Genomic DNA, 6,807 nt, shown 5'->3' with positions numbered 1-6,807 from the left:
GGCTCCTCGAGGGGCAGCTGGGCAGGCCCTAGGGAGCTGGGTTCCCGCGGTCCCTACAGGGGTGGAAGGTGGGGAACGCGGGCTGGGAGAAGGAAACCTCTCCCCGGCTCTGCCTGCCCGCGATCCCCGCCTCCGCCCGGATGCCTGGGGCACACGTGGACCTGAAGAGGCTGCCGCCCTTTCTCTCTCCAGGGTGGACGCAACACTACTCTCTTTCAAGATGTGTGTGTCATTTTAACCAGCAGCTTGACGATTTTTAATGGTCAAAGAGCCAGGAAACAGATGCCGGATCCCACGATGTCCTGCACGTGCGCCCCGGCAGCTCGATTCACCGGCCGAGACGGCCTGTGAGCCACGGACGGACGGTCCCTGGCGCTCCTGCTGTGAGGAGGGGAACTGCCCCTCTCCACACGTGTCCAAGCACACGGAGAGGACGTGAGGGAGCCGGGCAGCTGCACGACGCGTGGAGGCAGGCACACGGGCGTGCACACACACGCACACACAGAGGAACCCCGAGGTGCTGGACGGAGGGACGCAGAAGTGGGGCGTCTCCCCAGGACGGATGTCCGCCCCCCACTGATCGCAGCCGAGACGGACGTGCTCCTCTGCCCGGGGGGTGGTGTGCCCCCACTTGCCTGCGTGGTGCTGGCCGTGTCGTAGGCGGCAGTTCGCAAAGGAGCTCCAAACACCTCCAGCAACGAAAAAGGACAAGAACGGCTGCTTCTTGTGGATACACCCTGCCCCTGGCATCGCAGATGGTACCAGGGCGGTGGGCGCACCCCCTGGAGGGCCTGCGGGGGTCCGCACCCCGGGCCCCGGGGCCCCTCCCACCAGCCAGGGACCCCCAGCCTCCGGCTTCCCAGGAAGGTGGGAGTGAGACAGAGCACTTGGAGCACACGTGCCTTCGGACCTGGGTGGCTGCTCAGGTGGGAGGCGGCCACCCGCTGAGCCTGTGGCTCTGGGCGGGGGGGAGGGGCGGCTGCCCTGCCCTCGGACCCTCCTGACGGCCGCTGCCCAGAGATCCCGTCTCTGTCCACCCGCCTTTCTTCTGGATCGTGGTCTTTGCCTTCTGTCACGAGATGGACCTGCCAAGAATGTTCTAGAAACAAAGCTTCTGAAGCATAAGCCCATAAAGTACAGGTTTCACAAAACGAGGCAGGAAAACATTCAGCCATAAAAAGGGGCAAGGTCCTGGTACGTGGACACACGTCAAAAAATCATTCCAGCCCAAAGAACTCTTTTTACGTGATTCCATGAAATGTCCACAAGAGGCGATGCCCACAGACACAGAAAGCAGGTGGTGCGGCCTGGGCCGGAGCTGCCTGCACACGGCGTGGGGACACGCCACGTCAGACGGTGGGGGCTGCACGGTCGTAAGTTTATCGAAACGCACTCAGCTGTTCCCTTAAAGCGAGTGTATTTTACAGTATGTGATCACGCCTCAATAAGGCTATTCAAATACACATTATAAGATGGTAGAAAACCACAAAAAGTCATCCAAGAAACGGCACAGAAAGCAACGCGACCACCTGCCGGAAATGCCCCTTCCAGCAGGTGTGCAAGCACGTGCCTGCGTGTGCATCGCGTGTGCACCGCGTGTGCGTGCGTGTGCTCTGACGACAGGCGCTCCTGTGCGGTCAGCACCGCGTGTGGACCCTCCCCACGTGCCTCGCCTGCCCTCTACGGAGCCGGTTCTGATGGTCACAGGTTAGGGTCAGGGAACCCGAGTTCGGAGGTCGAGCTGCCCCGTTAGCGGCCGGGAGGGGGCCCGCCTGCCCGCCCCCCACCACGTGCGCGCTCCCCGCTCCCTCTGGCGCGTCACCCGTGCCACCCACCCGTGTCCAGTGAAGAGCCCAGCCCAGCCGCCCGGGGCCGTCCTCACAGCGCTTCGTAAAGGGCTTCTTTTCTTCTCACTTTTCCTGCAGGGGCAGCTGCCGGGTGCGACACATGCTGCTCACTGCACCCGCGGGGGCGTGAGGCCCCGAGCAGACAGGGCTGTGCGGGCCCCGGGCTGCAGCGCCTCCGGGACCAAACCTGGGAGCCCCCTCGAGCCGCGTGACAAGCGGTCATGCTCAAGGGCCCGCCCAGGGTGACTCCCTCCTCGGGAAGGACAGACGTCAGCCTTTAGGGGAGCGCAGGGGTCTGACTGCTGCCAGGAGACCGGGCGGGTGTGGGGCGTGGGGGGTCCCCGACGTGCCTCCGTTGGGCGGCGGGAGCTGAGGACCCCGCGAAGCCCCAGCCTGTGGACGCACGCGGGAGGGGTCCCCTGCGGGGGTCCAGAGCCTGTCTGCGTCTGGCACCGAGGAGAGCCGGCCCAGAGGACAGGCAAAGGCAGCTGGTGCGCTCCCCGCTGCCCACGCGGGCGCCGTGCTGTGTCTGCCGCCCGCGCCACCTCTTGACCTCAATTAAAAGCCAGGGCCCCAGAGCCGGGCGCGGGGGCAGCACGCAGGCCCGTCATCCACCCTCTTGGCGCACAAGCCGCTTTTCCTCCAACGGACCTTTGGCCGAGGTTCCAAAGTGACGCCCTGCGGGGAGGAGCTGCCCACAAACTCCCCGTTTCCCATCAGCAAGTGCTCTCCCGCCCCCACCCCTGCCAGTGGAAGCGGGGCTCCTGGGCTCCCCACCACCCACGCCCTGGCACGGCATGTCACAGGGCACCTCCGGGCGCAGCTGTCAGGATGAGATCCAGGGACACGATGGTGACAGGCAAGGAAAGGAAGGGGGCCCGGGACCGGCGGGAGCGAGAGGCGTTGTGTGAGCAGACACAGGGGGCCGAGGGCCCGGCCCACCGTGGCTACAGAGCACCAGGCGCCCAGGCCCCGCGGAGGGACCTCCCAGGACACGCCGGAGACCACTGCCCCCAGGCCGTGCTCCGACTTCCCTAAAACCAAGCCGCCCCAGTACGTGCCCGGGCCCCGCGTCTCCTGCCCAACCCACAGCTCCAGCTGTGAGCGAGGGCACCTGGGCCTGGGCTCGCTCCCCGGGCCCAGATGCCAGTGAGACCAAGGCCCAGAGTCAACGACCCATGCGTGGGACACTTGCCTTTTGAGTGTCCACGCAACTCTCGGAAGAGCAGGCACAAAAACCAGAACTTGGGGCAGAGACGTGTATCTCGAGGACATGTGCCTTTTGTGTGTGTTCCAACAGAATGGTTTCCATTTCAGAGAAATCAGTCATAGTGAACAAGATGCTATGACGTTAGAAAATGAGCCAATCCTGCTGAAGAGGAAATTAAATAAATTAACCCGAACAGGAAAGGCATCTGAGAAGCAGGGCTGGAGGGAACGTGTAAGACTGTGCGGGGGCTGCCCTGCCCCCGCGTCCCCGGGCACACGGGCGGGTCTGGAGGAATTTGCTGAGACACGGGAACACATGAGGGCCAACCGTGTGGGGCGTGCACGTGGCGTGGAGTCTGGGGCCCAGGGTCAGCAGGTGTGGACAGCCATCCTAGGACAGGCGCTGGCAGTCGGAAGTCCACCGGCGCTCGGGCCCCAGACTTGGGGGCAGGAGAGGGAAGCACCTCTTTCCCGCGAAACCCTAGCCCTTTCCAGCCTTTAACATAAATCAACTCACTGGTTACACATGATGCTTTATTTTCAAGACTCCCTAAGCCAGGGCCTCCCACACCTGGCCTGAAGCCTCGCGGGGGACAGGAGGGCAGGGGTGCCTGGGGACCTCCCCCAAAGCAGCAGGTGAGGACGGGGCCCGGCTGGCAGCCCCAGGAGGGACTAGAGGTGGCTGGTGAGGTCAGCTTGCTCACATGTTAAATTTGCCTTGGCAAGATTTGAAGGAACCGTCTATCTTGGGCCTCTGCTTCTCCACCCCAGGAAACGGCCCTACAGTCGTCAGATTAAAACAAGCCCATCACGCCGCAGCTGTCACCATCGCTGTGCCCGGAACGGACCTGAGGAGGAAATGTCAGCGCCGAGTGTGTAGGAGCGATTCCTTAACTCTGCACCCGGGGCTGGGATGCACACGGTGTTTGCGCAAAACCTCGCAACCTCTGCCGCACGATCACAAACGCCAGAACACGGCCCCGCCCCGTCGGCTGCAGGAACACGAGCCCACAGGAAGGGGAGCGTGGGTGCAGGCGTGTGGGGCGCTCCACACCAGCAGGGCCCCCTGGAAACAGACTGCGCTTGTCCCGGCCCGAGAGCCCGGCCCCGGCCCCCAGCTCCAGAAAACGCACGTCCACATCCCGCGGAGGATCGCAGGGGCCGCACCCTCCAGGTCACGACGGCGCACAGCTCTGCAGAAACCAAACGGTCTCCCGGCACCCAGCTCTGCAAGGCAGAGGGCCACGGGGTCCCCAGCCTGAGAGGCAGCCCCCGGGCCTCCCTGTCTGCAGGGGAGCAGGGCCCCTGTGCAGGTCGAGGCGAGCGAGCTCCTGCCGAGGGCTGGTGTCCAGGGACGGACACAGGTGTGAGCAGCCCCCGCGAGAGGACGCCACCACGGTTCCCATCACAGGGCTGACCTGGGGGACGGTCCCCCTCCAGTGGAGCCCACGGCCACGCGGGGATCCCGCGGGGACGGGGCTGCGGAGCCGCCTCTGACCTCGCCCACAGCTAAGGTCCCGTTGGGCACGGGGCTGGGGACGCGGCCGTCCTCCCGGGACCGGCGCCTGTGAACAAACATGGGGACAGAGCCCCGGGCTGCGCCACACCTGGGTGTCGGGGGAAGCCTGTGGGGCGCGGGGGCCATGGGCACCGGGGCAGGGCAGGCGCTGAGGAGGTGACGTGAGGCCGAGGGGAAAGCCTGCCCCGAAGCACGCCTGTCATTGGCAGTGACTCCAGCGAACGTTTCGAGTCTTCTGTAGAGAACAAGGGACGGTGGCCCCGGCCCTGAGGACCGCGACCACGGGGTGTGGGAGACGCAGGGGGGCGGCAGCTGCTCCGTCACGTGAGCTTCCGTGGCTCCCAGCTGCCCAGCGCCCCTCCCCCTCCACACCGCCTCCCCCAGAGCAGCGAACGCCTCAGAATACCCTGGCGGGGCAAACGGGGGGTCACTCTGAACATCAGGTAGAAGGTAAAGGTCGCACCAGTTGGGAAGCGGGCTCCCTGCCGCTGGGGTGGACCTCGACCTGCAGCCGGGGCCCGAGTCCCGGCGGGAGCCCCTCTGCACGTTCCCTGCCCCTCCTGTCATCCCCGACCCCACCCGCCTCCTCGCTCGGGCCCCGGCCCGCGGCCCCGACGTCTTCCTGCAGCGTCCTGGGGACCCTCCCTGCCCCCCAAGCTGCGACTGTGTTGTTTCAGGGGGGCGGGTGCTGGGGGGAGGGGAGTGCCTGCCCCAGCGTCTCTGGTCCACATCACCCCCCCGCCCCCCCGCCCCCATGTTCCATGTCACCCCTGCTCTCCCACCACTGATTTGTGCGCGCTGTTTCCAGAACGCTGGACACGCACCCCAGCCGGGCTCCCGCCAGGAAACAAGCCGGGCGACCCTGACCCCACCCGACTGAGGCAGAGAACGGGAGGGCTGGGGGCCGCTGGGGGGGCCCGGAGGCCCTCGGTGAGTCCCCCCGATGCCAGTTCTCCTCGGGGCACGTCACTTAAAGGCGTGAAGCAAGACACTGTCCTCACCCCCCCACTTTGTTAGGGCCTCCCCTGTGGACGGTGGCCCATCCCCGTCGGGGGCCTCCACCCTCCCGCACTGGGCTTTAAACCGTGCACCCGGAGCATGGACTTGGAAACCGGGAACGGGGCAGGGAGCGTGGGTCACCGCACAGACGGAGGGCGTCAGCGGTGGACAGGGTTTGGCATTTGCAGAGACTGCCCCTGCAGGACGGCAGGGCTGGGGGGGGGCCCTGGGGACAAGGACATCCTCGTCCCCACTGCAGGGATAAGCGCACGGATGCTGGAAGGGCCGGAGGCTCGTCCAAAGGCTGCAGCTGTTGCTCAGCGGGGCAACCTGGGCTTTGCTCAGGCCTGCGACCGGCTCCAGCTGGGGACGCAGGGCAGGGCCTCTCCAGTGCCACCCCCCCGTCAGCGTCCCCAGCGCCACAAGGACGGCAGGGGACCCTCCGTCTTGCTCCGGGACGACGCAGGACGGGAGGGACTGCAGGACAGCACGGGACTCAGCCAGTCATCACAGCCGGGCAGGGGCCGGGCAGGCAGCTCCCACGCCCCCTCCAGCCCAGAGGGCAGATTCTGAGAGCCCCTCCCTGGCAGCCTCCTCTCTGTGCTGAACTGGCCCGACGGTGAACTCAGGATTTAGGGCCCCCCCCGCCCCGTCCCCAAGCCTCCCAGAAGAAAGACGTTAGCTGTGCGCCGGCGGCAGCTGCCCGACTGTGTGGCGCGGAGGACAGGGGCTCCGGGGCACAGCGCGGCACGCAGGCCCGCAGGCCCGCAGCCCCGGCCAGTGAGCCGCCCTGCACCTGGCTCTGCTGCAGGAGCTCCGGCCTTCCGCCCCGTCTAGCAAAGCTTAATACGTCTGGGCACGTGAGGGACGCAACAAAGGTGCCGGCATCCGCCTGTCTGTCTGCCGGGTTGCTCGTTTCCGCCCCTCGGGGCCTCCTGCCAGCTCTCCGGGTAAGCACCTGCCTTCGCTGGGAGCCCACGCTGTCCCCCTGCTGTGACGCAGGGACACGGGGGCTACAGCTCAGCAGAAAGACACTCCGTGGAGAGTACGATGGGTGTCGGCGAAAGGCTGTCCGGGCGCCAGACGCCAGGTGGGGACGTGCCTGCTCTGGGAGGCTGCAGGCGGCAGGGAAGGGAAGGGGCTGGTGCCGGGGCTGGGCTGCGGGGTCAGACCCGGACCGACCACCGGCGCCGGGTGACTGGGGATGGGCCCCAGGGCGCCGAGCCTCCGCAC

The sequence above is a fragment of the Hippopotamus amphibius genome, chromosome 6, assembly GCF_030028045.1.
Source record: "Hippopotamus amphibius kiboko isolate mHipAmp2 chromosome 6, mHipAmp2.hap2, whole genome shotgun sequence".
NCBI lineage: Eukaryota > Metazoa > Chordata > Mammalia > Artiodactyla > Hippopotamidae > Hippopotamus > Hippopotamus amphibius.
This window is presented reverse-complemented; position numbering follows the sequence as displayed.